Source organism: Camelus dromedarius, chromosome 15 (assembly GCF_036321535.1).
Source record: "Camelus dromedarius isolate mCamDro1 chromosome 15, mCamDro1.pat, whole genome shotgun sequence".
NCBI classification, from domain to species: domain Eukaryota; kingdom Metazoa; phylum Chordata; class Mammalia; order Artiodactyla; family Camelidae; genus Camelus; species Camelus dromedarius.
Genome location: NC_087450.1, coordinates 35749041 through 35773429, shown reverse-complemented (window position 1 = coordinate 35773429; position 24389 = coordinate 35749041). Strand labels below are relative to the sequence as shown.

General features: G+C 40.1%; 1 protein-coding gene and 1 long non-coding RNA gene across 15 annotated transcripts in view; one reads left to right on the top strand and one right to left on the bottom strand.

The window, feature by feature from the left end:
• LOC135323073 (uncharacterized) overlaps positions 1–18391 on the top strand; it is a 32229-nt gene extending 13838 nt beyond the window's left edge. The window contains exon 3 of the long non-coding RNA XR_010384214.1: positions 16893–18391. This is a non-coding gene — a long non-coding RNA (uncharacterized LOC135323073). The remainder of the gene's footprint in view (positions 1–16892) is intronic.
• The window catches only part of SLC8A1 (solute carrier family 8 member A1), a 394428-nt gene that overhangs the window by 18840 nt on the left and 351199 nt on the right, over positions 1–24389 (bottom strand). The gene's annotated exons all lie outside the window — the stretch shown is intronic.

Here is a 24389-nt window from a genome sequence, read left to right as displayed (position 1 = left end):
AAAGACTATTTTTGGCAAACCCACAGTTAACATCATACTCAGTGCTGAAAAGCTGAAAGCCTTTCCTCTAAATTCAGAAACAAGACAAACATGGTTACTCTAGCCGATTCTATTTAACTTGGTATTCAAAGACCTAGTGACAACAGTTAGACAAGAATGAAAGGCATCCAAATTGCAAAGGAAGAAGTAAAACTGACACTATTTGCAGATGACATGATTATTTAGAAAACCCTGAAGTTTCCACCCAAAGACTATTAGAATTTGTAAGTGAATTCAGCATAGCTACAGGATTCAAGATTAATATACAGAAATCTATTGCTTTTCTATACACTAATAATGAACTATCAGAGAAAGTAAAAAGTACAATCCTGTTTAAAATTCCATCAAGAATAAAATACCTAGAAATAAACTTCACCAAGGAGGTGAAAGACTTATTCTCTGAAAACTACAAAACACTCATGAAGGAAGTTGAAGATGATACAAAGAAATGAAAAGATATCCCGTGTCCTTGGATTAGAAGAATATTGTTAAAATGGCCATACTACCCAAAGCAATCTACAGATTGAATGCAATCCCTATCAAAATACCCATGACATTTTTCACGAAAGTAGAATAATCCTAAAATTCATATGGACCCACTAAAGACTCCAAATTGCCAAAGTAATCTTGAGAAAAAGAACAAAGGGATAGATACCACCCTCCCAGACCTCAGACTATACTACAGTGTTAGAGTAATCCAAACAGCATGGTACTAGCACAAAAACAAAAACACACATCAATGGAACAGAACAGAGAGCCCAGTAATAAACTGATGCAACTATGGTCTTTAGTCTACAAAAAAAGAGGCAAGAATATACAATGGGGAGAAGACAGTGTTTTCAATAAGTGGAGTTGGGAAAACTGTACAGCTACATGTAAAAGAATGCAATTAGAATATTCTCTAATACCACATACAAAAATAAACTCAAAATGGCAGACCTGAAACCATAAACTCCCAGAAGAGAACATAGGCAGAATATTTCTTGACAGAAGTCATAACAACATTTTTAAAATATGTCTTTCAAAGCAAAAGAAATAAAAGCAAAAATAGACAAATTAGACTTAACTTAAAAGCCTTTGCACTGTAAAGGAAACTATTAACAAAAAGAAAAGACAACCGACAGAATTAGAGAAACTATTTGCAAACGATTAGGACCAATAAGGGGTTAATATCCAACATACACACACAACTCATACAATTCAATTTCAAAAAACAACCCAATCAAAAAATGGGCAGACAATCTGAATAGACATTTTTCCAAAGTTATACAGATGGTTAACAGCCGCATGAAAAGAGGCTCAACACTGCTAATTATTAGAGAAATGCAAGTAAAACCACAATGAGATATCACCTCAAACCTAGCAGAATAGCCATCATCAGCAAGTCTACAAATAACAAATGCTGGAGAGGGTGTAGAGAAAAGGGAACCCTCCTACACAGTTGGTGGGAATGTAAATTGGTGCAGACACAATGGAAAACAGTATGGGGGTTCCTTAAAAAGCTAAAAATAGAACTACCAGATGATCCAGCAATTCCACTCCTGGCATATATCTGAAGGAAAAGAAAATGCTAAATTGAAAAGATACACACAGTCCAACGTTCACAGCAGCGCTATTTACAGTAGCCAAAGACATGGAAGCAACCAAAGTGCTCATCAACGGATAACTGGATACACACATACACACACACTGGAATATTATTCACCCACATAAAAGAATGAAATTCTGCCATTTGCAGAAATGTGGATGGACCTAGAGAACATTACGCTTAGTGAAACAAGTCAGACACAGAAAGACAAATACTGTATGCTATCACTTATATGTGGAATCTAAAAAAATAATACAAATAAGTGTATATGCAAAGCAGAAACAGACTCACAGATACAGAAAACAAATCAGTGGTTACCAATGGGGAGTGGGAAGGGGGAGCAAATTTGGGATATGGGATTAAGCAACACAAACTACCATGTATAAAATAGGTAAGAAACAAGGATATATTGTATAGCACATGGAGTTACAGCTATTATCTTGTAATAACTTTGAATGCAGTATTATCTGAAAAAATACTGACTGTTGTATATGTGAAATTAATATATTATAAATCAGTTATACTTCAATTTTTAAAAATTGGAGGAAAAATTGAAGTAAGATTACTAAAAAATGATGGAAACAAATTCACAATGTTTGTTTTCCTAATATTATTTTCCATGAGCTCTCTGTTCTAAACACACCAGACTACTTAGTGGTTCCTTTCATTCCACATTCTTCGCTTCAAAAATTTATATTCTGTGCACTGTCTCATACCCAGTCTCACATGTCAAAATCTACTCAACCTTCAGGGCCTCAGTTAAAGTGCAGCTCTCCATGGGACTTCCCAGACACCCAACGGAAACAAGAGCGACCCTTTCTGAGCCACGACAGCACACGTCCTGATCTATGTCATTTCCTACTTCCTGGTGCACCTTTATTCACCTCAGCAAACTGCAAGCTCACTAGGGCAGAGACTGCTTTCACCCTACGTATATCCAGCACTCGGTATGATAATCTGGTACATAACTGATTTTTAACAAATAATTGGTTGAAAGAATTACTGGGTAAAAAGACCTGAAGCATGAAATCACTTAGCCAATAGCTATTATAACCCTGGAGCATCCTGCCCAGTGTTTGTCCTCATCACAGGCCACATGGAGGCCTAGAGACTGAGGTCCGAACCAGCTCGTGAGCCTCTATCGTGCTTATTAACACACAATATTTCAATTAATGTGAATATATCACTTATCCTTACACAGCTTATAAGAGGTATTCAATCAAAGATATTAAATGACAAAATAATCTATTGTCATGAGAAAAAAGAACGCTATAAAACAATGTAAAGTTCAGTGTATACAGTTAATATGTATAAATATTCATGAAAATATTAACAGTGCTTATCTCTAGGTGGTAAGGTTATGAATAATTTATACTTTCATTTACTCACTGTCCTTACCAAGTTTGGCAAACATGCACCCACTTTTTGATAAAGGGGGAAAAATTGACATGGCCTTGAAAAAGAAGATTCTGACTATGGTGAGTTCAATTTTATTCAATAGTGTGCTTTAACTGAGGAAGAAATAGAGAAACCTCAGTCAACATGCTAGTCTTTGGTTCCACTCTCATCACACATGCCCCTGGCCCTTCAAGAAGGGTACAGTATGGGGGAGGAGTGGTCCAGATGGTGGAGTAGAACGATGCTCTTAGATCATCCTCTCCCACAAATACTCCAAGAGAGACATCCATGGACGCACCCATTCACTCAGAACACCTGCTGAACTGTGACAGAACATTGCCTTCTTCAAAAGACAAAATTCATCACTAATCTGGTAGGAGAATAAAAGAAGAAGAAAAAGGAAATTAGTGCAGGATATGCACCGCGGGGAGGGAGCAGCAAAGGAGGAATATGGCTCTTACGCTGGGGCTTCCCCTCTCCAACAGAGAGGTCAGCGGGGAAGGAGACGGAACCTCCGAGGCTCGGATCTGCACAGCAGCCCTTGGCCGACAGAATTAAGTGAAACAGGCACACAGGGTCCCTGTGACCCCCAGCCCTAGACACGAGCGGGTGGGGGTGGACCGGGACTGGCTGCCCGGGCCTGGAGGAGGACTGGGGCCGACTGTACACAGGCAGCCTCAGGGCACTGGAGTGTGCTGTGCACCCTGGCTGGGAGGGTATACAGATCAGAACAGCCTGGGTCCCTAATGAAAGAGAGAAAGAAGGAAAAGCAAGCAAGCAAGCAAGCAAGCGAGCACCACTGCTGGTGCACTAGGGGAGGGCGCAGTGCTGCCTGGCCTAGCCTTTGTCTCCACAGACCCGCGCTCTCTGGAGAAGGGAGGCGGGCCTTGGCCCCAGGCACCGTCTTCTCTGGTGCGCAGCCCGCAGGCGGAGGTGGGGTTGAAACCTGAATCTGTACTCAGGGGCTCCCCAACTTCATAGGCAGGACTGAGATTTGTTTACAGCCACAGGCAGAGGGGACTGTTCTGCTCCATAGGTGCCTTTGTGGACATGCCTCTAAGACAAACGAGCAAGGAGCAGAGTTCCGGCACACAGCGGGGGCGGGGGCTGGCACGGCCGTTTCTGTGCACCTGCCTGCCCTGCGCAGACTCGGCGCTGGGAGCGGCACTGACCCAGTGCACGGCCAGCAGGCCCCTGGAACGAGCAGGTGCAGGTGGCGGGGCGAGTGCTGGAGCAGCGTTTGGCACTGGGGCCTGCGCCGACCTGACAGCGCACCATGATCCAGGTGTGCGGCTCAGAAGTCCGCAGGACTGCACTGGTAGCCCTGAGGGCAGAGAACCTGGAGGAAACCAGAGCACTGACATTCCTCCAGCTAAAGCGGGGACAAGGGCAGAGTCAACAAAGAGCACTTAAAGCTCTCCAACCCCACCTACTGCAGCTCAGAAATGGGTCTGGGAGCCTCCATTCCAACAAGAGGGGAACAGACCCGACCCGTCAGGGCTGTGACAACCACAGAACAAAAAGAGGCCCTGCTCAACAACCCGGGCAGGATATGGTCACCACAGCACCAGCCACAACCCCAATCAAAGGGATAACAGCCAACAACACAGAAAAAAGATGTGGCAACCATCCATACTGAAAAGAGACCTCATGACAAAATTATTAGGGGCACACAGTCTACACAGGAACACATCCTTTTTTTTAAAAAAAAAGTCCCTTCAAGACCACAGTAGACAACTGATACTCTATAATCCATAGTGCCAGAGAGATATAAGTAAAATGAAGCAGAGGAACTACTCAATTAAAAGAACAAGAGAAATCCCCTGAAAGAACAATCATTGAAATAGACCTCGCCTAGTCTACTAGATCCTGACTTCAAAAAGGGAGTGATCAAAGCACTGAAGGAACCAAAAGAGACTGAATAGGGACAGAGACTACTTCACAAAGGAAACTGAAACTATAAAGAGGAGCCAATTAAAAACAGAAAACTCAATGGCTGAGATAGAGCCAAGCTAAAAGCAGTCAAAAGCAGACTAGACAACGAAGAGGAACGAGTAAGTGACTTAGAAGGCAGGGTAACAGAAGTCACCCAATCAGAAGGGAAGAATTCAACGACTAAATCCATTCTCTTTGATTTATACTCTTTGTTCCGCAATCTGGGGTAAAATGGTAAGACTGAGGCTTGCTTGTCTTCCGTAAGCTCATGGCTTGGGTATGAAGATAAAGCTAAAAGACTGGGCATCTGGATGCACTGGATCAGTTTTGGTACAAGCAATGGGTGGAGAGAAATATAGGTGTCATTTTCCCTTACTTTTTTACTTTTAAGTAATTTAAACCTTCCAGTAAAGTTGCAAGTGTTGTACAAAGAAGTATATACGATTCACCTGGGTTCTCCAATTGTTATCATTCTATCACTTTTTATTTTAATATTCTCTCCAGTTTTTTCCTAAACTATATAGCAAACATGCTGTCTCATTACTCATATTTTAGTATGTATTTCCTAAAACCAAGGACACTTTTAATGGATTTAATGGTTTCCCTCAAATCTGTGTGTTGAATCCCGAATCCACAGTGCGACTGCATTTGATAACACAGCCATTTAAGAAGGTGATTAAGATTAAATGAGGTCAAACAGGTGGGACCCCAGTCCAATAGGACTGATTCCTTTACAAGAGGAGGAAGAGATAACAAGAGTGTCCATGCTCATTAAGGAAAGGCCTTGTTCAGGACACTATAAGAAGGTGGATACCTACAAAACAGGAAGAGAAGTCTTACCAGAAATCAACCTGGCTGGCAACTTAATCTTGGACTTCTGACCTCTAGAACTATGAGAAAATAAATTCCTGTTGCTCAAGGCACCCAGTCTGTAATATTTTGTTGTAACAGTCCTAGTAGACTAAAACACTCGACTATTACAACATAGCCATTAAAATCAAGACATTATTAGTATTCATACAACACCACCATCTAATCCACAGACCCACTCAAAATTTCCCGTTGTCCCAACAATGTTCTTTATACCAAAAACAAAACAAATAAGCCCAGCACATAAAACAAAAAAGAACTCCTCTTTTCTCCCTTTCATTTCTAGTCCAGGATCTAATTCAGGATCATATATTGATCTACTTGTCATGTGTCTTAGTTACCTTTAATTTGGAACCATTCCTCAATACTTCATTATCTCTTATGATCTTAACATTTTCAGAGTTCTGGTCAGCTATCTCATATAATTTCGCTCGATTTAGGTTCATTTTCTATTTTTGTATGATTAGATTAAGCATATGCACTTCTGGCCAGAATACTAGCTAGAGAAGTGAACCTGTGGTCTTTTCAGTGTAACATAAAAAACACCCATGATATTCATTTATTATTAATGATTATGTTAACTTTTATCATTTGACTAAAATGATGTAAGCCAAGTTGCTCCACTTTAAAATTAACTGATATTTCTAATTTATCAATTAATAAGTAATAACCATTTTATGGGGCAAAACTTTGAGACTATGTATAAACCCTGTTTCTTCAGGCATTATCCATTAATTTTAGCATCTCCTGATGATCTTTCCTGAATCAATTAATACAAATAGTGATTTTCTAATCTATCATAGGAAATCTAAGCAAAGAAATGGAGGATATAAAAAACCAAATAGAAATTAGAGAAGTGAAAAATACATTAACCAATATAAAAGTCACTAGAGAGGCCAATGAGCAGCATTCAGAATTACTCTCACAGGGCAAATATCAGAACTTGAAGACAGAACAGTAAAAATAACCCAATCTGAACAAAAGAGAGAAAATAGACTGAAAAGAAGTTAACAGATTCACAGGGACCTGTAGGAAAATAATAAAACATCTAACATTTGTATCAGCAGAGTCCCAAAGGAGAAGAGAAAAATGTGGTCATGGAATAGTTTTCAAAGAAATAATGGCTAAAAACATCCCACATTGGCAAAAGATATAAATTTGTAAATACAAAAAGCTAAGTGAACCCCAAACAGAAATTCATACCAAGACACAACAGAAACAAACTTCTGAGAACTAAAGATAAAGGAAAACTCTCAAAAGTAGTAAAAGAGAAAAGATGAACTACTTATAAGGAAGAACAGTAGATATTTCAATTGAAACAATGGAACCTAGAAGGAAGTGTCACGTTTTTAAAGCAGTGAAAAGAAAAAACTATTATTCCAGATTTCTACATCCAACAAAGCTGTCCTTCCAGAATAAAGGTGAAATCAAGACATTCTCAGATGAATGAAAATGAAGAGATTTTTGTTGCCAGTAGACCTGATCTTAAAAATTGCCAAAGGAAGTTCTTCAGGCAAAAGGGAAATGACACCAGAAGGAAACCTGAAATATCAGGAGTGAATAAAGAATAATAAAGGGACTAAATATGGAATGCCACACAACTAATGTGACATTTCTTCTGATACTAGGACTTAAGAAGCATCACACCTTCTGCTTTCACTCTCTTGGAATCTTAAGGCCTCCAATTTGTGCAGATGTTCAAACTAGTTTACTAGAAGACGAGCGGCCTCCTTGTGGCATGCACAATGATAGACAGCACCCACTTCTAGACAAGTGAGTAGGTTATTTTGGGTCTTCCATTTCCAGTTAAGCCATTTAAGTGATCCTAGGCAAGACAAGCAGGAAAATCACCAGGATTTCTAAACCACAGAATTGAGAAATAATTCATCTTTGTTGTTTTAAGCCTGTTTTAAACAATTCTTGAGAAAAGATAAGCCACAGACTATGAAAGTATTTCCAAAACACATATCTGATATAGAACTTATATCGAAAACATATAAAGAATGCTGACAATTCAATAAGAAGCCACTCAGACCAATAAAGAAATGGGGAATATTTTTGTATTAATACTTCAACATAGAAAACATAGAAAATAAATGAATGTCATAGAACATAGAAAACATAGAAAATAAATGAATGTCAATAACAGAAAATAAATGAATGTCAATGAATAGAAACACAGAAAATAAATGAATGTCAATAAATGCATAAAAAGATGGGCAAAATCATTAGTTATCATAGAAATTAATTGCTACTTAGTAATAAGATCAACTATTGACATACACAATAACAGATGAATCTCAAAAACATGCAGAATTAAAGAAGCTAGATACAAAGAGTACATATTATATAATTCCATTTATACAAAATTTGAAAACAGACAAGATTAATATATGATAATGAAAGCCAGACAGTGATTTTTCTCTAGGTGCAAGGCAGTAACTGAGAAAAAAGAGAAGGGACCACTGTTGTTGCAGAAATGCTGTATATCTTAATTAAGGTTGTGGTTACTGGGTGTATACAGTTGTCAGACTAATCAGACTTTAAAATTAACAACTGTGCTTTTTATTAAATGTTAATCACAGCCACAAAAACAGAGAAATGGAAAAAAATAAATGATAAAACAAGTTGTAAATGTTAATATAAATTATGAGCATATACATAATTTCTCAAAATATAAAGTACTCATGAAAACTGAAAAAAAAAAAAATAGAAAACTCAATGGCTGAGATAAGAGCTGAGCTAAAGGCAGTTAAAAGCAGACCAGACAATGTAGAGGAACAAATATATGACTTAGAATACAGGTTAACAGAAGTCACCCAATCAGAACAGCAGACAGAAAAGCAAGTAGAAACCAATGAAAACAATATAAGGGATACATGGGATAATATAAAGTGTGCCAATAGTATGCATAATAGGGGTCCCAGAAGAAGAATGAACAAAGGAGACTGAAAAGGTATTTGAAGAAATCATGACTGAAAATTCCCAAACCTAAAGAAGCAATCAGATATCCAAGTACAGGAAGAAAAGAGGGTCCCCAACAAGAAGAACCAAACAGACCTCCACCAAGACATATTAGAATTATGATGGCCAAGGTTAAAGATAAAGAAATGATTCTAAAGGCATCAAGAGAAAAACAAAGATTTAGTTACAAGGCAACCCCCATAAGGCTTTCAGCTAATTTCTCTGCACAATAACTACAGGCCAGAAGGGAGTGGCAAGATAAATTCAAAGTTCTGAATGAGAAAAAGCTGCAACCTAGGATACTTTATCCAGCAAGGCTATCCTTTAGAATAGAAGGAGAAAGAAAGAATTTCACAGAGGGACAAGCAAAAACTCAAAGAATTCAGCAATACTAAACCAATGCTAAAAGAAATAGTGAAAGGCTTACTCTAAATAGTAAAGAAGCAGGATGCTATAGAAAGGAGAACACCATAATTGGAAAGGCGCTAACTATAACGAGTTGGAACAGAATAAACATGTAGATGTGAAAGAGAACATCAAAATCATTAAAGATGGGAGAAGGGAGCAAAAAAATACAATTTTTTTTCTTTTTTTCATTCATTTTAGGATGTATGTGAGTTTATGACTATCAATTTAAAGCAAACAGATATACTAATGGGTTAATACACTTGAAAAACAGGGTAACCACAAGTCCAAAGCATACAATAGTCACAAAACCCAGAAAGAAACCAAGATAATGCAGAAGAAAACTGTCAAACCACAAAAAGAAAAAAGAACAAAGAGGAAATACCAAATCAACTGTAAAACTAAGTTCAAAATGACAATAAACACACATCTATCAATAATTACCATAAATGTCAATGGACTAACATGCTCCAATCAAAAGACATAGAGTGGCAGCTTGGATAATAAAGCAAGAATCTACATTATGCTGCATACAAGAAACCCACTTTAGGGAGCCAGGACACACACAGACTGAAAGTGAGAGGATGGAAAAAGATATTTCATGCAAATAGAAATGACAAGAAAGCAGGAGTAGCAATGCTAATTTCAGACAAAATAGACTTTAAAACAAAGGCCATAAAGAAAGATAAAGGACATTATATAATGATTAAAGGAGCAATACAAGATGAGGATATTACACTCATTAACATATATGCAGATCTTCCAGGCAGAAAATCAGTAAGGCAATGGAGAAACTAAATGACACAGTAACAGTTAGACTTGATTGATATTTTTAGGACAATATAGCCCCCCAAAACAGAATATACATTCTTTTCAAGTGTGCATGGAACATTATCTAGGATAGATTATGTACTCAGGCACAAAAGAAGCCTCAACAAATTTAAGAGGACAGAAATTATTTCAAGCATCTTTTCTGACCACAATGGCATGGAACTAGAAATTAACCACAGAAAAACAAATGAGAATAAAACGACAGCATGGAGATTAAACCACATGCTACTAAAAAACCAATGGGTCAATGATGAAAGAGAAGAAATTAAAAACACTGAGACAAATGACAATGAAAACACAACCACACAAAATCTATGGGATGCAGCAAAAGCAGTCCTATAAAGGACGTTCATAGCGACACAGGCCAAAAACGAAGAATGATCTCAAGTAAAAAACCTAACCTATAACCTAAAAGAATTAAAGAAACACAAACAAAACCTAAAGTCAGCAGAAGGAAGGAAATAATAAAGGTCAGGGAAGAGATAAATAAGCTAGAGATACAAAATAATAGAAAAACAATCAATCAAACCAAGAGCTGGTTTTTTTGAAATAGTAAACAAAATTGACAAACCTCTGGCCAGGCTAAGAAGAAAAGAAAGGACACAAACAAAATAAGAAAGGAAAATGGAGAAAGTACAACCAATACCACAGAAATATTAAAAAAAAAATACAAACCTTTAAGAGAATACTATGAATGACTATAAGGAAACAAATTGGACAACCTAGAAGAAATGGACAGGTTTCTGGAAACATACAGTCCACCAAGACTGAATTAAGAAAAACAGACCACTTGAACAGACCGATCCTAGAAATGAAATAGAATTAGCAATAAAAAACCTCCCTGCAAACAAAAGTCCAGGACCAGATGGCTTCACTGGGGAATTTTACTGAACACACAAAGAAGAACTAACTCATGCTGGTCCTTCTCAAACTCTTCCGAAAAACTGAAAAGGAGGGAGTACTTCCAAACTCATTCTATGAAGCCACCATCACCCTGATACCAAAACCAGACAAAGACACTACCAGAAAAAATTACAGGCCAATATCACTGATACTGATAATCCTCAAGAAAATATTAGCAAACAGAATGCAACAGCACATAAAAAGGATCATACACCATGACCAGTAGGATTCATCCCAGGGACACAAGGATGGTTCAACATATGCAAATCAATCAATGTGACACACCACATCCACAAAAGAAAGGACAAAAACACATGATCATCTCAACAGATGGCAGAAAAAGCATTTGATAAAGTTCAACACCCATTTATGATAAAACTTCTTACCAAAGTGGGTATAGAGGGAACATATCTCAACATAATAAAAGCTATTTATGACAAACCCACAGCCAGCATAATATTCAACGGTGAAAAACTTAAAATCTGGAATAAGACAAGGATGCCCACTCTCACCACCTCTATTCAACACAGTCTCAGATGTCCAAGGCATAGCATCAGACAATAAAAAGAGATAAAAGGGATCCAAATTGGAAGAGAAGAGGTAAAATTGTCACTATATGCAGATGACATGGTATTATATACAGAAAATCCTAAAAGCTCCACACAAGAATTACTAGAGCTAATAAAAGAATTTGGTAAGGTAGCAGGATACAAGGTTAACATACAAATATCAGTTGCATTTCTTTACACTAACAATGAATTGGCAGGAAAAGGAAGTAAAGAAACAATCCCCTTTAAAATCACATCCAAAACAATATACTCAGGAATAAATCTGACCAAGGAGGTGAAAGACTTATACATGGAGAACTACAAAAATTTAATTAAGGAAATTAAAGATGACTTAAAGAAATGGAAAGGTATCCCATGCTTTTGGATTGGAAGAATCAGTATCATTAAAATGGCCATACTGCCCAAGGCAATCTACAGATTTAATATAATCCCTATCAAATTATCCAGGGCATTTTTCACAGAACTAGACCAAACAATCCTAAAATTTATATGGACTCACAAAAGACCCAGAATTGCTAAAGCAATATTGAAGAAAAAGAATGAAGCTGGAGGAATAACCCACCCAGACTTCAGACAATACTGCAGAGCTACTGTAATCAAAACTGCATGGCATTGGTACAAAAACAGACATATGGACCAATGGCACAGAATAGAGAGCCCAGGAATAAACCCACAGACCTATGGTCAATTAATCTTTGACAAAGGAGGCAAGAATATACAATGGAGAAAAGACAGTCTCTTCAGCAAGTGGTGTTGGGAAAGCTGGATAGCAGCATGTAAATCAGTGAAGTTAGAACACAGCTTCACTCCATACACAAAAACAAACTCAAAATGGCTTAAAGACTTAAATATAAGACAAGACACAATAAATCTCCTAGAAGAAAACATAAGGAAAACATTCTCTGATACAAATCTTAGCAATTTTCTCCTAGGGCAGTCTACCTCAGCAATAGAAATAAGAGCAAAAATAAACAAATGAGACCTAATTAAACTTATAAGCTTTTTCACAGCAAAGGAAACCATAAGCAAAACAAAATGACAATGGAATGGGAGAAAATATTTGCAAATAATGAGACTGACAAAGACTTACTTTCCAGAATATATAAATAGCTCATACAGCTTATGAACAAAAAACCAAACAACCCAATCCAAAAATGGGCAGAAGCCCTAAACAAGCAATTCTCCAGTGAAGACATACAGATGGCCAATAGGCACATGAAAAAAATGCTCAGTATCACTAATTATTAGAGAAATGCAAATTGAAACTACTATGAGGTTATCACCTCACACCAGTCAGAATGGCCATCATTCAAAAGTCTATGAACAATAAATGCTGAAGAGGGTGTGGAGAAAAGGGAACCTTCCTACACTGTTGGTAGAAATGCAGTTAGGTGCAGTCATTATGGAAAACAGTATAGAGATTCCTCAAAACATTAAAAATAGACCTACCATATGATCCCGCAATCCTACTTCTGGGTATATATCCATAGGGAACTCTAATTTGAAAAGATACATGCATCCCAATGTTCATAGCAGCACTATATACAATAGCCAAGACAATGTCCATCGACAGATGACTGGATAAAGAAGATGTGGTATATTTATACAATGGAATACTATTCAGTCATAAAGAGTAACATAATGCCATTTGTAGCAACATGGATGGACCTAGGTATCGTCATTCTAAGTGAAATAAGCCAGAAAGAGAAAGAAAAATACCATATAATATCACTCATATGTGGAATCTTAAAAAAAAAAAAAAAGAAAAAAAAAGGACACTATGAACTCATCTACAAAATAGGAACAGATTCAGAGTAAACAATCTTATGGGTACCAGGGAAAGAGGGTGGGAAGGGATAAATTCGGAGTTTGAGATTTATGAATGTTAGCTACTATATATTTAAATAGGTTTAAAAAGTTTCTTTTATATAGCACAGGGAACTATGTTCAGTATCTTGTAATAACCTTTAATGAAAAATATGAAAATGAATGTATATGCATGACTGGCACATTGTGCTGTACACCAGAAATTGACACATTGTAACTCACTGTACTTTAATTTAAAAAATAAAATAAAAATTAAAAAAATAAACAGAAAAAAAGAAGGGCACAGTATGGAGGATAAAATAATTTCCCTGTGTGCAGAAAGCAAATTTCAGATACTTGAGCACCTCTTTGTTTGGAAACTCTAAAATGACAAAGAAAAATAAACGTAACATACTAAAATAAATATACAAATAAAATATGAAAGACAGATAGAAGATTGCAAATGGATGTTGGGATTGTATGGTTCCTTTTTTACTTATTAATATTTCCTATTATATTTATGAAGAATGTATTATTTATGTTATTAAAAGGCTCCTAAATATACATTAAAACATAGTCTCATTTAAATAATAGGGCCTGTCTGGGAAGAGAGGGTTGATTTTCAGCCTTTTCTGGTCCTTCCAGTTGTCAGGGGATGGTAGTCAGGTCCTTAGGTGGAAGGCATCATACATACATGCTACACACCAAGTAGGTGCATTTCAAAGGGTGAGGAGGGGGTGGAAGAGATGAAGAAAATATTTCCTAGAGTCCAGAGTCAGGAAGGAGAGGCCATAAAGCGGAACAAGAATCCTAAGAAAACAAACAAACGCACCGTAGAAGTTTTCCCAGGGCTGGCTGTGAGGGGAAGAAATGTGTGTGTCTTGGTTTCCTGCCAGCCATGCCTGTCCAGCAAGGCAGGTCTACAGAGCAAGACCAAAATCCTCTCTTAATTTTGTATTTTGTGTTACAGCAACTTATTTACCAACAGTATATTTTATTGACTTTGACTCGCAGAACTGCTTTGCATATTCACTCGACCTTACAACTACTTTTTACAAGCTTGATAAGAGACTCGTGCCTTGAGATGCCTGGGAAGGGATGGCATGCCCATCATTTGGACGTTACTAGAGATATAGTTTCTAATGCGAAGATCAGAGAGTAAGGGGTAGGGCTGCATCCAAGCTGCTGAGACTACGTGATGAGGCTGAGCTCTAATGTCAAGTTTTTCCTTGGCTCTCTCCCAGGCACCTAGGACAGCTCTTAGTATTTGATAAATATCTTTGATAATCAGCTCTTACTTTTACAGCATCTTACAGTTTCTAGAGCACTGCCACTGGTGTTACACTCTTTGCTCTTCCTGACAGTTCTGAGGTGTCGGGGTGGCTGGGAACAGGACCATCAGCGCCAGTTTTTCAGGGGAGGAAACTAAAGCTCTGAAGGGTGGGTGGAACGTGAGTGCAGGAGGTGGGATTAGAATCCGCATTCTCTGACGCCTGGTGCCCAGGCCTTCCTGCTGTAAGCTCACGTCTAGGATCCTTGATCACATCCTGTTCTTGCCAGATATTACCCCATGCTCTGAACCTAACACATCCAGATTGCCAAACTGTACCAGACCTGCTGTGGATATCAAAGAAATAATTAGACAAATGTACTTTTTAAACCATGATACTGTGCAAATGTAGTCACTCTTTCGTGCTAAATGTAAATGCTCTGCCCTCGTGACAGCATCATGAATCAGTGATGCTTTGGTGTGGATCAGTGGTTGGATATTCCAACGTTGTGACTAACCCAGAATCTTTAGATTGGGAGGACAAAGGGCATTAGGGAGAGACACCCAGGGCACCGAGGTACCGTCTGGTAAGAACAGACAGAGTACAAGCTGCCAGAGAGAGAAGGGAAACACCAGATCATTCAGAGGCACTGTATGAAGTGGGGAGTCCAAGGAAAAAACACTTCTCCTAGTTTCTCGGACTAGAACTGCCTGGTAAGTCCGCACGGGGAGAGTCAGAGGTTTAGGTGATCAGGTGATTCATCACCCGTTAGTGGTACAGGGGGCCACAGCACCCTACTAAAGTCCCACCTGCATATACACACTCTCTCTCGATTCCGTGATCCTGTTTTTTTTTTCTTCACAATATTCATCCTCACCACGATCTGAATGTTATATTTTTGTTAAGTATCTGGCTTCAAGGGAGTCAACAGCAGCTGCCTTTTTTATCCCTCTGACTCCACCGTGTAGAACAGGGCCAAACACTTAGTAGGTGCCCACTAAACATTTGTAGAAGAAATGAATGCAAACGAATGCAGAATGGCCCTGAAGCCTATGCCTTGCCACTGTATCATCTTGCTGCCTTTTAATTTTTAAAAGCGGGTGCGAATATCTTTTCATGTCTAGTGAATGGTGGAGAGGGAAGACCACTGGAACGTTTGATGATCAAGAGTGCTGCACTGCCTCAGGGACTCAGTTCAGGATACTTAGGTAGCCGCTGGCATCACCTGTCAGAACATAGTTTTTTATTTTGATTACTACTTGTCGCTAATATCCCACCGTATACTCAGCTCAAGTGTAGAAGCTGGAGAAGACTGGGCTTCACTCTTACTCTCAGGACCAAAATCACTCTGCATAGCAGAAGCCTTGGGCTGATGCCACCCTCCTCTGAGCAGCCTGAACTGCCAGCCTTTTTGACAAGGGGGTTAATTTAGGGGTGTGTTGGTTTGCCGTATTTCAACCATCTGAAGTATCACCATTTGTGGAATCTTTCAGAAAAGGACATTTCCCCCAATCCTCGTGCACATTTGTGGTTTTGTTTTGCAACTAACTCAGGAATGAGCAGGGATCATTAGTCCTCTGCTGGGCCCATTTGCAGACCCCGGTGGGGATTATTTTAGTTAAGAACTACAGCCAGTCCTGCTTGTTATCTCAACCCAGAGTTTTTACAGGGCTAACCTAATAATAGCTTGAGATTTATGGAGGACCATGCCAAAAAGCCCCCTGGGCTTCAGAGGGCGGGGGAGTCGGAGAGGAGGAACAATACATAATTCCCTGATTGTAAGTAACAGAGCTAAAATAAGCCATTTTCTCCTTGTGCACAAAAGACTGGATTTATAGGTGCTGAGCTGAACAAAGGTTATCACATATGGTCACCAACAGATTAGGCATTTCTAGATCATGTGGCTGAACCATATAAAGCATCTTATGGATTTAAATCCCTTTCTGGAAGAAACTGGAGGACAACCAGTAATACACAGCTTACGTTTCCTTCCTGGGACAAGGCGGGAGGCAAGGACCGGGTGCTGAGCCACCGCAGTGGCGCTCCAGCGGGCGTCAAGCATCCATGCCCAGCGCTGTGACTTCGTGGCTGTAACACGCGCTACCCCCTACAGATACTGAAATTCTTTCCCAGTCACGTTGTACGACTTGCCTTTTAAATTGCCTTAGCCTTCTCTTCTAAAAATACCAAAGGGCCTTAAATTCAGTTTTGTTGCTCATGAGGTACCCATGGCATGGCAATTCAGTTACTTTTTTTTTTTTTCAATAGCCCAGTTTTTTTAAGTTTAGTGACAACGTGTCATTCTTTGTGCAGGGAGATCATGCACCTGTCTCTGTTCTAAAAGGCTTGGTCTCTACTCCTGACCATTTCCACGGATTTGAATTGATCTGAGGGGCCAACAAGGTGACACCGAAGGCCACGGATGAGAATAAGCAGCTCAAAGTTGCCTCCTTAGCACCATGTTGTGATCAACCGACTGAAGGTCATTTAGTTATTTTTACTTATTTTTATATCATTAAACATGGGGATGTGACCCCAAGATTCATAAGGCTAATTCTAAATATCACTGTGTGATATTCTCTCCTAGCAATTCCTACCGTATGAGCCAAGGCTCCTGCTGGTGGGAGGGGAGGGGGATTGTTTCAAAAGGTGCACAAATCCACACACGCACCAAAGAGGACCAAAGTATCTCACGCTTGCAGCTTGCAAATGTCTGCGGAAATTTTGTGATGAATAAAATAAAATGTTACAATCTCACAGAATCCATGGTAGATCACTAACATTATGTATAAACTAAAGTAAATTAATATCATGCAGAAAATCTGTGGCGTTTTCACCAATAAAAATTGGTCCTTGTTAAATACTGAGCAAAGACAACTCTGTTGAGTCAGAAAGTGCATTAGCGGGTGTCTGGGGCTGGAGGTGGGGATGGGGATTACCTGTGTGTGGGCACGAGGGAGCTTACTGGGGTGATGGGACACTGTAGATCTGAATCAGGGTAATGGCTGCACAATACAGTAAATTTACCAAAAAAAAAAAAAAAACCCAAACCCCCAAAAATCACTGAATTTTACACTTCAAGTGGGTGAAGGTTATGGTATCTAAATTATGTCTCAATAAAGTTGCTTTAAAATGCAGGCTGAGGCCTGAATTTGAAAGAAAAAAAACCCCAACAGTGGCCCTTGAGGTTCTCATTTTCATGACCAGAAATTCACATGTGCAATGGGAGAGACTAAAGTCATTCCCTGTGTATCATTTACTTGTCACTCATCGGAGACCCACACTTCTGTTAATCCTCACGGAAGAAAAAGGATTAACACACTTCCCCTGCACTCAATGCTCACTCCCTTTGGTGTCCTCCTTGAGAGGGAGAAGAGGACGTTTACGTTCACAACACAGGTCCACAGTACCAACCCTCCAAACACGAAACACACACGCACACACACCCCTATAGAGCAAGCTTCTGCCAAGTGTCCTTGCTTGGGCTGACCTAGAGATCGTAAGAAGACCAGGGTGGCATATTTGCAGCTCCCCTTCTCTTCTGAGATGACTTTTGCAGGACTGAGTGAAGGTGGCTGGCGGGGGATTGGGGCACCAATTCTCCAACTGCCGAGTTTCGGATGAGGCATGGCACACGCCGAGTAGCCCTGCTCCCTGGTCCCCATCCTGGTAAGGAACATCGTTGTTCTCATCCCAGTCCCCGCCCAGCCCTGTGCTCACTGCCAGGCGCCCATGCAGTGCTGCCCTTTGAGAAAAACAGGATTGCAATCGCCAACCATGAAACTTAAAAAGGACTGAGTATAAACTCTTCTCTTGAGCAGAGAGAATAAAGGATGCAAAAAAAAAAAAATTGAATGGAGCTTTCCTGGGTTTGTACAAAATGCTTCTGGGCCTGCTGCATACCGTCTACTCCCCAGTGTTTTTTAAGTTTAGGAGAATAGGCCATTCTTGGGCCATTTATGGTGCAAATCTTGTGAAATCTGTGTCTGGCCTTCCTTCATTTTGCTCTGTCCTTATAAATTTTTGCTTTTGTGTGTTTCCTTCAACTCTAATGACGTCACCCATTCGTGGGAAAGTGCACTGGGAAGTACGGAGCGTTTTACCCCCAGACAGCTTCTCACTGGCCTGAGGTTAAGGTAAAGTTCCATGGAAAGACATTTGAGCGATTAGGGTGGCCTGGGGCTGCTCCTCTGGCCATGTCCCTGGGTGGCTCTGCCTCTTGGCCGACCTACAGACCGGAGGGCCCATTTTCAGCAGTCCTGACTTTTCCTGACGGCAAAGAAACTGACTGCTTATTAGCGTATTTGAAGACCAAATATACCTGGCCTTTAGGGTCCTCTTGGGAGAGGTGACACCACAGCATGGGGAAATCTTGGCTCAGGGAAAAGTCATTCAGTTTTCATTTCCATGTAGGCCGATGTGAAATGTTAATCATCCCATTTAATACACACACATTGGAGCTCTGGCACTTCCTTCTCAATCTGTGCCGAGCTGAAAATGCGTGTCTGGAGGATAAAGCTCAGAGAGAGTCAGTGAAATTGCAGGAAACAGGGACGCATTTGGGGATGTCCACCTCACCGGAATCCTTAATAGAAGATAATAAAAACAGGCTGACAATTTTGACTTCCTATTTTTTCAGTTGCGGCAACATCACGGAGCTGAACACTACGAGAGAGCTAAGCTCATTTCTCAGGACATTAAAGTAGAAGAAGAAGGAAAAAAAAGAGATGGAACATTTTTGTTGCGTCAACTCCATGCATGGCCCTGCACTGGGTACTTTATAAACGTGTTCTCATGTAATCCTCAACCCTGTGAAGCTGAGCTCCAAGGCCCCATTATTCACGTTAAGAAACTAAAGCAGAGAGAAATTAAGCAATTTGCCTCTGAGGGTGTCATACCTGCAGGAAGCGGGGGTGGGTGGGTTTGAATTCAGGTCTGTCTGAATCTAAGTTCACGTTCGTTTATCCTCTGGTGATGCATATTCAGTAACACGGCACTGAGATTATTTTGTGTAATCTTTCTGAGATTGAGACTGTTAACAAGGTCGTCTGGGAGCCTAGCCATGCAAACCCCACATCTATGGGTGAAGTCGGAGGGAAGGAGAAGAAATGACTGCATCAATCAGATGCCCACCACTCCAGGTGGCTCAGATGACTGGGGGAATTCAGACGACTGGGGACAATTTCCCTTGGGAACAGCCTTGTTTTGGGTGGGGTGTTGCTGCGTTCCCTTCCGACTCCATCTCTTCGGCTAAGTCGGGGGCAGACCGAGTGTTATTACAGACAGATGCTTTGGACAGTAACCTCTAGTGAGCCCACTCTGGGGGTTCCAATTTCTGTCGAAGACTGGGGTTTGATTTTCAAAGTTGCTGGTCAGTCTTTGGAGGACGTGACTGCTGAGAGCATCCCCAGTATGCTCTTCCTGGGCCCCACTGACCCCAGAGCCTGAGCAGCCACCTATCACAGGATCTTTGGTCCAGGCCCTGAATGACCTCATCTCCCTCGTGGTCACGTCCATCAGCAGCACATGGCTGTGCTGGTGAAGATTATCTTGGCATGCTGTTCTTTGCCAGCTAGGTCAGAGCTGAACATGTTTAAAGGAGTCTCCAGGTGGCTTAGTGTTTAAATTTTTACATGTAGGAATTATTAAAAATCTACTAGTACAGAATTAAGTCTTTATTCATTTCTGAGGGTTTTTGAGGCACGGCCTCTACTAGGTGTTTGATGTCAAAGGGGAAGATGACAATGTGTGACCTCAAGGAACTTGAATATAATCTATTGTTACATGCTTTAAAAATGGAAAACACTAAAATTAAGGCAAAAAGAAAAATGAGTAATTTCCAAAAAAATTGTAAGCTCTATGGGAAAGAGCGTACGCAATGCTTACTTTGAAAATAAATCCGAAGTAGAATGATAGAGTAGTTACATACCAGATACCAAACACCATGATTTACCATTGATACAAACTTCGACTAAATAACAGGCAAGTCATTTCTCTCTAAGCCTTAATCTTCTCATGTAACAGGCTACTGGCGCTCACGCTCCTAAAACGGCCTTCAGACAGGGCCACCACCCCATTCAGCCATGGGCGTCGTATCCCACGTGTCTCCCGGGTGTCCTTTAGATGGTGGTGACCCCTGGGAATTGCACCGCATGAGCCGTGCCACCATCTAAGCTACTTTAGGGCCCACTGAGAAATAAAGCGGTGGGCCGTAGCACACCGTGCTTGTTACTCAGATATACTATAGGCTGTCTTAGTTTCCAAAGGTGTCAGAAGTTAGGAAATTAAAAACTGCAAGATACAAACCATAGATAGCTTTGTTGTTGTTGTTACAAAAACAGGTATGTATTGTAGCACAGCACCCAACAGGTAGAAAAATCTCATTTCCAGGAGATGGGTCTAAGGGACAAAAAAACCCTAGGGAGGAGGCAAAAATCCCTTCACACCACTTACTGACATAACCTACAGAAGGTAATATATGTTGATGCCTAGCACACAGCAGAACTAAGTGATCAATCTGAAAAATCTCCTTCTCTGGTGGGACTTTTCATTCTCATTTTCTGATGGTTTCTATTCCTTTTGACATTTTGAGAGTTGATCTCAGTGTAAATGATGATAATGATTTCCTGCATTTTATATCAGTTTTCAGTTGACAAAGTGCTCTGAAATCCACATTACTTAATCCTCTCCTCAGCTTTTTAACTTGCCATGGACAATTATACCTAACTTACAGGCAAGGAAACCGAGGCTGAGCCAAGAAGTTGATTCCAGCCATACAGTGAATAATGGTTAGAAGGTCTGCTTCCTGAATTCCGTTCTGATGCTCTTGTCCCTGTACCCCCTTGGTGCATAGTCATTAATGCTGCACTTGGAGAGCAAAGTGAGCAGCCAGCATAGGTAGTTTGGTATCAAATGTTTCCTATGCTATCCAGAAGTCCGGAAGGGATACAACTTAAAAATGACATACAATCTAAGATTTTTTTTTTAAAAGTTTCTATATACAAAATAGGGAGAAAAACTAAATTGCCTATTTCCTTCCCTTCATGCCTTAAAGTCTCCAGGTAAAATAATTCCTACTTGACAGAACTCAAAGGATATTCAAAATGCTGAAAGCAAACAGAAGTTTGACCATGCCAGTGGGCAAGGGACTGCCTAGAATACCCAGTTTTTAAACTGTTCTGGTCCCAGGAATAAACAACCAGTAAAAAGGGAAGATCAAGCGGGCAGTAGGCAAGCTTCCCTCCCAACTCAGATGTACAGACAAGGACCAAGGCAGGACTCAGTGATGTAGAACTATTCCCAACTCATCAACATCTAAGAGTTCTAATTCAAGAAGAATGCTTACTTCTACTTCATTTGGTGGAAGAGGAGCAAGAGATGGAAGGAAAAAGAAAAAATCTGTATTTGGAATCTGATATATAAGCTTACCTTGACTTATTATACCCAAGTGTTTCCCAAGTAAATTAAATGACTGTATGCTAAAAGAATGTCAATTGCAGGTGGTCCCTGGGGCAAAAAAAAAAAAAAAAAAAAAAAGAGAGAGAGAAGCTCTAAATGCTCCTTCTTACACTTTTTTTGTCTTAAATTCTGAGCCTGTTTTGCTATAGAAGCAATGTGATATAACACAGCTATGAACCCATGTCAGGCTACCGCAAAATGCCTCTTTAACATTCCACAGAGTATCTCTAAAGTCTTTTCACAGTACTGGCCTGAGTTCTGGGTCTTGGAAGCAGGGATCACAGGAGAGGAAAGAATGGAGGGATAAAACAGTCTCTTGCTCCTCACAGTTCCCACCGTAGCCACAATTATGAATGAGGAAAAAGTGTTTCTGTTCTAAGACCGTTAGAGCTCTGAAGCTGACTTTTGCCCCTTCTTACTACAGCAACCTACTCAAGTACATTGAATTCTTCAAATATCTGTTTATCTCCCTTAATTACAACTTTAATTCTTAGCTGTCTCTAGAAGGTATTAGGAAGAAAGCAATCTGACAAACCAATTTATACTAATGTGTAAATGACTGATTGTACATTCGTTTATATGTACAATACATATATCCACAAACACATGCATACATATGATTACTTATATGATAACTAGGCATCATTCTAGGAGCCAGGAATGTAATCGAGAAAGGGAGCAGGTTTCTGCTCCCAGGACATTTACAATTCAGTGAGGAGAGTCTAAAAAAGTCCAGAAAGTAATAAATATTCTACAGAAAATAGTGATCTAATATGGAAAAACTGGTTGACACTTCACATTGTGGTCAGGAAAGGCCTTTTGAAGATGTGACATTTAAGATGATATAATTAAAGACAAAGAGCCAGTCTTGTGTAAATGAAGGGGAAGACAGCTCGTGCGGCCCTGAGAAAGGAATGAGCTTGGTGCATAGGGGACAAAAAGACCAGTGGGCCTGAGGAACAGTGGGCAAGGAGGTAAATAGAACAGAAAGATAGACAGGGGTCAAATCACATCAGTCTGTGTCAGCCAGAGTGAGGCTGTTGAAGTTTATCATGAGTGGAAGAGGAAGCCTTCGAAGACTGTAAGGAGAAGTGTGGTCTGAGTTACATCTTCAGACCATCTCTAGCAGAAACATGGAGACCGACAGGAGGCTACTACAGGGATCAGAGTGAGAGAGAACGGCTGTCTGGACTAGGATGGTTATGGTAGAGAAAGCTAAGTGGGTCCGATCAAGATGTATCTTACAGGAAAGATGTTCAGGAGTTATGGATGGATTAACAAGGACAGCTAGGTAGATGCTGCTGTTTTCCTGAGAAAGGCAAGATCTGGAAAGAATGTGTCTGGGAGAAGGGTAAAGTGGTTGGGCAGTAGAGATCAGCAATTCTATTTTGGATATGGTCAATTTGAGCTGCAAATGACACATGTGACATTGATAAAGGAAGGCAGTTGGTGTGTGAAGCTAGAACTCAGGGAAAAGTTGAGCCTGGGGATATACACTTGGTAATCATTGGCATATTGATGGCAGTTAAGCCTCGGAGACTGGTATGATGGTCCAGGGGATAAGCATGGACTGAGAAGAGGTCTGGAGACCAGGCTCTGGGTCACTCCAACAATTAGAGGTGGCAAGAGACTGATCAGGAAGCCCCCTCTTCTTGAGATGGGCAGCTCTGTAGAACGGTGACTCAGCAAAAGAAGGCTCTTCCTCTATTAACAAGTATGGATCTCTAAGTGATTACAGGCAGCATGAGGGCTGTCCTGAGCCCTTCTCTGACAGAGGAAGGTTAGTTATAATCTATTATTAGTTGCTGTGAAGAAGCACTGTCTCACCTGCAAAGTCATAAGCTCTCCCCCTCAAAGACTTCGACTATGGTAATAAAAAAATACTTTGATGAGATACACAGATATTTAATCCTGTCTCAGCTAGGAAGAGGCAGCAGCCTATCAAACACTAGCCAGGAGCCTGTCTACCTTAGGACAAGCGTCAGGACATCAGCTGAGAGAAAGAGCTGAGCCTCAGGACCACTGCCCGTCCATGGGAGGCTCTACATGAAGAGAACTCCTTCTCCTCATTCTTCTGCCTGCAGCAACTGGGCTTTGTCATCTGGGAACAATAGTATCTTTTTTTTTCTCTCCTGAGGAGTCAGGAGATATAATAAAGCACTGCTCTGAATCATCAGGGTTGAAAGATAAATCAGAAATATTGAATAAGATGCTGAATGAACAATTCCCAGGGTTTTTGTGGGGGCGAGGGGGGAATGTCTGTTTACAGAGATAAGATTATCTGAGATTACCTGTGAATAGGTTGTTTGGGGAGTATGCTGCATAGTTAATACTGCAGCAAATTATAGGAAT